This window comes from Callithrix jacchus, chromosome 3, assembly GCF_049354715.1.
Source record: "Callithrix jacchus isolate 240 chromosome 3, calJac240_pri, whole genome shotgun sequence".
NCBI classification, from domain to species: Eukaryota; Metazoa; Chordata; class Mammalia; order Primates; family Cebidae; genus Callithrix; species Callithrix jacchus.
Window position 1 is genome coordinate 43755921 of NC_133504.1, and position 6544 is coordinate 43762464.

At 52.1% G+C, this 6544-nt stretch overlaps 1 protein-coding gene across 3 annotated transcripts in view; it reads right to left on the reverse strand.

Moving 5' to 3' along the window:
* Positions 1–5827, reverse strand: part of FHDC1 (FH2 domain containing 1) — a 45298-nt gene extending 39471 nt beyond the window's left edge. The window contains exon 1 of one of the 3 annotated variants that reach the window (XM_035292850.3): positions 5575–5827. The gene's annotated coding sequence lies outside the window, so the exon portion shown is untranslated. Of the gene's footprint in view, positions 1–3855; positions 4171–5304; positions 5381–5574 lie in introns of those variants that run through there. The other 2 variants (XM_008992593.5, XM_035292851.3) reach the window with 2 other exon arrangements.
* Between the last annotated feature and the right edge of the window lie 717 nt (positions 5828–6544).

Consider the following 6544-nt stretch of genomic DNA (forward strand, 5'->3'; position numbering starts at 1 on the left):
AGGTATAGAAAGGGCCCCATGCAGGCTATCGAGTGAGCATCCCAACTAGATGGGAGTGTGGAAAGGGGACTATTTCCTCCAGATCACAGAGGGCCATACACAATGGCTTTTACACTGAACTTCGGGGCATAATTATCTTTTTACAGCACCACTGTCAAAGCCCATATTTAAAAACACAAGTTGTTCAGATAATTTTAGATTACACAGAAGTAAACAATCTGGCATCACAAATTCAAATATTATAAAATGATTCACACAGAACCATATCCAAAAGGCAGGACTGCCTTGGGAATAAGAGTGGAGATTCTAGGAACAGACTCCTTTTTCTCAAAAAGTTCTGCTACTTTCAAGATGTGCAGCATGAGCTGTGGTCAGTCACTTCACCTACATTTCAGCATCTTCATCTACAATATGAGGAAATATTTGTTCCATTGGTTTGTATAAAAATTAAGAGCGAATGTGTATGGTCCTTACCAAGGTGCCTGGTACACAGCTATTATTTATAACAATAACAAATTGTTATCATATGTGCATATGATTTCCCTTTATTTTCACAGGCATTACATTTGCTTTAAAAGATGTATTGGGTTCATAGATAAAATGCCAAGTTACCCCTGGCTGTCAGGAACAAACTCATAATATTTCCATTCTTTGCTAGCAAAGTTTACAAAATATGTCCTTTTTCAATGCTCAGTGATTATTTATTAAATTGTCTCCATATTACAAAAGCAGATTTTTTTTTTTTAAGGCCAGTCAAGTGAAGCAGTGGGAGTGAGTGGAGAAGGAACAAAGAAATCTGTAACTGGTTGTGATCAATTAGTTGTAAACACCACTGCACTCGGACCAGCCAAAAGCAAATATTTTAATGAAACATTTGAATATTGGAGTTTTGAAAATTGCCTCTATATGGGTAGAAAATGGCACTTCCAGCTATTAATTGGATACTTTAAAAAAATCACTTTAACCAGGCCGGGCGCAGTGGCTCACACCTGTAATCCTAGCACTTTGGGAGGCCGAGATGGGTGGATCACCTGAGGTCAGAAGTTCAAGACCAGCCTGGCCATCATGGTGAAACCCCATCTTTAAAAAAAACAAAATTAAAAAATAATTTAAACAAAAAAAAAAAAGAAAAAAAATCACTTTAACCATTTGAAGTGTGCAATTTCATGGCATTAAGTACATTCAAAGTGCCATGCAGCCATCACCACTGAATAATTTTTAAATAAGTAAAATAGAAAATATTTTTCCAAGCTGACATACAGTTCACTTGAGATACAACTGGCTTCTAGAAGGCGTTTTCATAATTATCATTAGGGGCATAACTAGGCTGTTTTCATAGTTGGCACCCTTAAAGCAAATGACTCATTGTCAATTACAGTTTATAGTTATATTTGAACTCTTCTTTTTCAAGACTGTGCAGGTAATTTTGGCAGTTTATCCTTACATATTTTTAAATACTTATGTACGTAAAATATCTCATGTATAGAAGAGCTGTTAATCCTCCAGTTCACCTCCAGTTCCAGAGATGCTGACTTGTTTATAGATTATCCCTCTTAAGAATGGTGATAAACTCAGAAAGTCTCCAATCTAGACAGCAATAACTCATCCAGTGCTTTTATATATACAGATGTGCCACTACACCTCACAAAACAAATATAGAGATACTGACAAAGACTAAGGAAAACTAAATACTCCAAGGGTGTGCAACATCATTATCTCCTAACAATAAAGCCAGAAAGGTGCATTTTTTAGTACTGTGCTTTGCCCAGAAGTACCAGATAGAAGATTGTCAAAGTAAAAAGTGACACAGCTATGCAATGGGATGATTCTAACCAATGCCATGTAAAAGAATGTTATTTTTAAAAGTTAAAGGAACGAAAGAAAATGTACAACGCTGTCCCTGGTATGTTTTCTGATTAATTTTTTTCCCAGGGTAACAGACAAGGATCCTAGGCCCCCAACAGCTTCTAATGAATAAGTTTGTCAGCAATGATTAGCTAAGACGCTAATGCGTTTACTACCCTTACTTCAATAGGGTTTCCCCCTGGGCCAGGATGTCCAGTGTGAAAGAGGTGGCAGGAAAAGCAGAGTGCAGACAGAATTCTAACCCTTTCCACAGCCACGTGGAAATTAAAATAGAGAATACACAAAAGAACGCTGGATTTGCTGCAGTACTGCCCACAGCAGAGATGCAAACACACACTCTCCATGTACACTAGGAGAACGCAGGTGATGCTGAAGCCCTAACAGACCACACTGGCTGTCTGTTTCTCACAGCTGACACTGCCAGTGGGGACAATGGGATCAGCCCCCACGCGGTCTGGAAAATGCTAAGTAGTCCCATCAATCTCCTGGGGCAGACAGAGACAGGCCTGTGTGTAAGATCTCAGCTACAGGTTGGAGACCTCAGCAGCAGGATGAGAATAGCTGCTAAGGCTGACAAGTGCCCAGCTCTGAGTAAAATGCAGAGTTGTCATGGCTGGGCTCTGAAGACAGGAATGTCTCTTCAAGTCCCCTGAGTGCTACTCATGACCCATCAGAGTTGTATTTGAGTGATGGACTCTCCCAAGGAGGCTGCCGCTCAGTTGAGCATCTTTTAACTACGTGAAATTTCAATAAAGCGGCGCTGTGATCATGTACTTTTAGTTGGCTGGCAAAAAATCTTAGAATGTTCGTGAAGGGTCTTCAAAGCTGCCCTCGCCCCCTCCTAAACTCTCTTGCCTACAGAGCCCGCCATACTCTTTCCTTGGTGTCAGAAACATCCCAAGAAGTTCTAGGCTCTTGAATGGTGTGGGCGAGAGTCAAGAAAAAGTGTATGTAGGCTTCATCTCACAGTGTATTTAAGACGTTCCTTGACGTCAGTTTGAAGCTCAGGGCTTTCCTGAAAGAGGACACGTGGGGCGTTGGTGCTCAGCTGGTCACTCACTCCTTTGGTCAACAATAATCAAAAGGAACATCAAGGAAAACCTGCCAGAAAACCTTTTCCCTTGACTCCAAGCACGTGTCACAGATGAGGTGGGGGCAGGAAGGGCTGGCCCAAGGCTTCTGATGACAAACCAGGACAAAGCAAGGAAATTTGGAGAGCAGAGGTAGAGAAACACGCAGCCCTATTTTATTGTATTTGGGGGAGAAGAAAAGGATGGGGAAAGTACGGGCAATTCTAAACTATGGAATTTTTGCTTTCACTCCACTCATTCGGGAAGAGTCTACTCCACCACCACTTATCTTTGAAAACCTTTCTTGATTATTAAACAGAATGTGAGTCGGTACAACTACACAGTCGGGCCAGAGCCGGACCGTCCAACTCTTCTGTGAATTCCGTCTGGCCGGACTGTCCAACTCTTCCGTGAATTCCGTCTGTGTTCCGTCTGCCTGTGCACCAGGCAGTGGAACCCAGGAAAACGCATTCCCAGTCAGTGCCTTCAAACTGCAGAACAATGTAAACATTCACAGACGCCGGAGAGCAGCACCCAAGAGCTGAGAAAGAACACCTATATTTGAATGTACATTTTCAGTTTCTCTGTCTCAAAACCAAGGGGGAAAAAAAAAGCACAGGCGTGCCAAAGGATGCTCTAGAGAGAGGGAAGGAAGCGCTGGCTGTTTATTCCGGGAACACACTGAGTCAGTAGAAGGGGGTCACAGATGGCCGAACCCCGGAGGTAGTTTCTGTGCACACAGAAGTTTGAAAACCGACCACTAAGTCTGGAAGACATTCGGCCTGAGGGGCCCTAGGGCACTACTTCTTTCCAATTTGGATACATAAATAGTACCTTACTAGCTCTCCGCATTGGCCAGCGGTCGGCAGCCTCCTTCCGTCCCCAACTCCGAACCCTGCGCCCCGCACAAGCCACTCACCAACCAGCCACCGGCTCTGCGGCGAATCCCCGGAGAGCCGTGCTCTCCCCGGGGGCAGCAAGCTGCACGCGAGTGGGCGGCCCTGTGAGCCGCGCGGAGCCCCAGTCGCGTCCTTATCAGCGTCCGGCAGGAGCGCGTCGCGGCGGTGAGGGTGGGGCGCCCGTGCGCGCGGAGATCGACGCCCCCACGCGCCGCGCTGGCTCTGCGGCGGGGAGAGAGGCCGCGGCCTGCGGGACGGGTGCCCAGCGCGGGCGGCGCAGGACCCTCGGCCTTTCCGAGCGCCAACCGCTCTCCAGTCCGGCGTCTGCAGCTACTGGGTCTGCTGCCCCGCCAGGTCGCCTATTCCCGGCCCCTACCGTCGGGTTGGGGTCTCGGCCCCGCCCCCTCGCCCGGATGGGCCCCGGCTAGAAAGCCCACGCCCCCGCGCCACGCCCCCCGCGGCGCCCGCCCCTCTGCGGGGCTCAGCTCGCTGCGCCCAGAAGTGGGGTGGGAGACGGCTAACTAGGGCAAGTGTCTGTGAGATTGAAGCGAAAGCGGGGTCTTCCGGCTCGCAGACACCTGGTCTGCGGCGGCCGCCCGCTCCCACCCTACCCCGAGTCTCCGCCTCGACATCTTTCCACAACCCCAGTCGGGGTCGCAGGCGTGAGGGGGAAAGCCTCAAGGCCGCACTGCAACTCTGTCAAAAGAGAGCAGGGACGAGCCGGTGAGAAAAACAGAGGGGAGACTCCGGCGCTTGAAACCGGTCAGAGAACTAAACCGAGAATCCGCTCTCCAAGAGCTGGGGGTCACCCCGAGTCTGGAGGCTGACCTGCCAGCCCACCCGCCTCCTTCCCCTCCCCACACTCCTGCAGGCGCGGGGCGCAACTTCTAACCCGAACTTCGCGCGGCCGGAGCAAAGGCGAGAAGTGCCCAGTCCTCGGCCCGCACTGGGTCCCCACCGCCGCCGCACTGCTGTCCCAGGGGCCAGGCGTGGCTCCCGGCTGGGGAGGGAGCAGAGCGCGGCGCCGCGGCTGCGCTTTCTGTGCGGGACGCCTCTGTCTCCCACTGGCCGGGATAAACTAAGGGCCGGTTGATCTGAAAGTCTTAACCATGGCTCAGTCAACGGCCCAGATGCGAGCCGAGGCAGCCCGGTGATACAGCTCGTTCTCCGGACGCGGGTCCACACCGGCGTCTTCGCCTCCAGGGACCGGTCGTCCTCCCCCGCGGCCGGGTAAGGGCAGCCGCCAAAGTCACCCGGGTGGATGTGGAGGGAGCTGTAACCTCCTCTCCAGCTTTCCTGGTGAGGCTCGGAAGAAGCCGAGACCCCGCACCCATCGGCCGCGCTTCTTGGCACCTCAGCCTAGAGTCACGGCCGACAGCCCGACCCCTACCCTCCCCAGCGGCGGGGCTCCAGCTCCCCGTGTCCCGCGCTGCGTTCGCCCCCGCCTGGGTCGCCCAACCCGCACTCACCCACGGCCAGCGTCCCCCGCAGCCGCTGCGCACACCTCCGCAGCCTCCTGCCGCGTAGTCGGCGCCTCCGCCTCCTACCGGGTCACTGCAGGCCCCGCCTGCGCGAGGGGGCAGGGCGGGGCGGGGCGCAGCGGCGGCCTCAGGTAACAATGCTGCGGTCCCGCAGATACCGGCCCGCCGCGAAGGGCAGCGTGCCCTTTCCTGCTCCGCCCCCCAATCCCCGCTCCCCCTTCCTCCCTCCGCTCGCCGCCGTCGCCGCCACGCGCTCACCTTCACCTGCGCGGGGCCCCCAGGGCCTGGAGGCGCCGCAGGGCACACTACTCCCCTCCCCGAAGGCTGGCGCGGGGCTGGGCCTTGGCCCACTGAGAGAAGTAGGGGCGGCGGGAGACGGAGATAACTGGGCTGCCCAGAAGAGCCAGGTTTCCTCGGGGAACGGGCGAGAGGAGGTGCCAAGCTGGCTTCTGAAGCGGCAAGTGCCTTCCACAAAGGAGCCTTTGCGGCAGCCTCCCTAGCACCCTCTCTTGTGCACACGGGCGCGCACACACTCTTATATACACGCGCACGCACACACACACACACACCCGCACACGCCCCCCGACGCACGCGCCGAACCACCCTCTGCCCCACACTTGCTTCTCCCTGGAGACCTAGCAGCACTCGGAGAACAGTCCCAGGCCCTGCAGCCGAAACCTCACGGGGCTAGAGGTTCCCAAAGGTCAGCTCCTCCCTGGGGCCTCCCAACCTGTAGGTTTATTACCGTTGTTTGTTTTGTTTTTGTTTTTAATTCTCAATGAAGATGGTAACAGGAACCTTTAAGTTGTATTAAATTGTAAAAAGACCCCTCAAAAATTTATGCCAGGTCTGATCGAATGAACGCACGCTGTCTGGGAAAGGCACACTCCTAACAGAAACAGGGGAATCGATTTAATCACATCTTTTTTTTTCAAAATGACTTGGGGCGCCAAGCAGTGAGAAGCAAGCAGTCAAAGAAAACATCCCGGGCAAACCGGCTGATCGAAAACGCACTGCCGGGATAGGGAGGCGCCCTCTGCGGCAGATGAAGTCATAGTTACCTTTGACTCGATCCTAGATAACCGACCAGCTTAATATCTGACGCCTTTCTGACGCCTTTCTCTTTTTCAGCCTAATATCTGACGCCTTTCTCTCCCTCCACCCTCGTCCTCAGTCCCTGAACTCCTAGGACAGAATTCCTGACCTCCATATGCAAGCCTTGGATCGA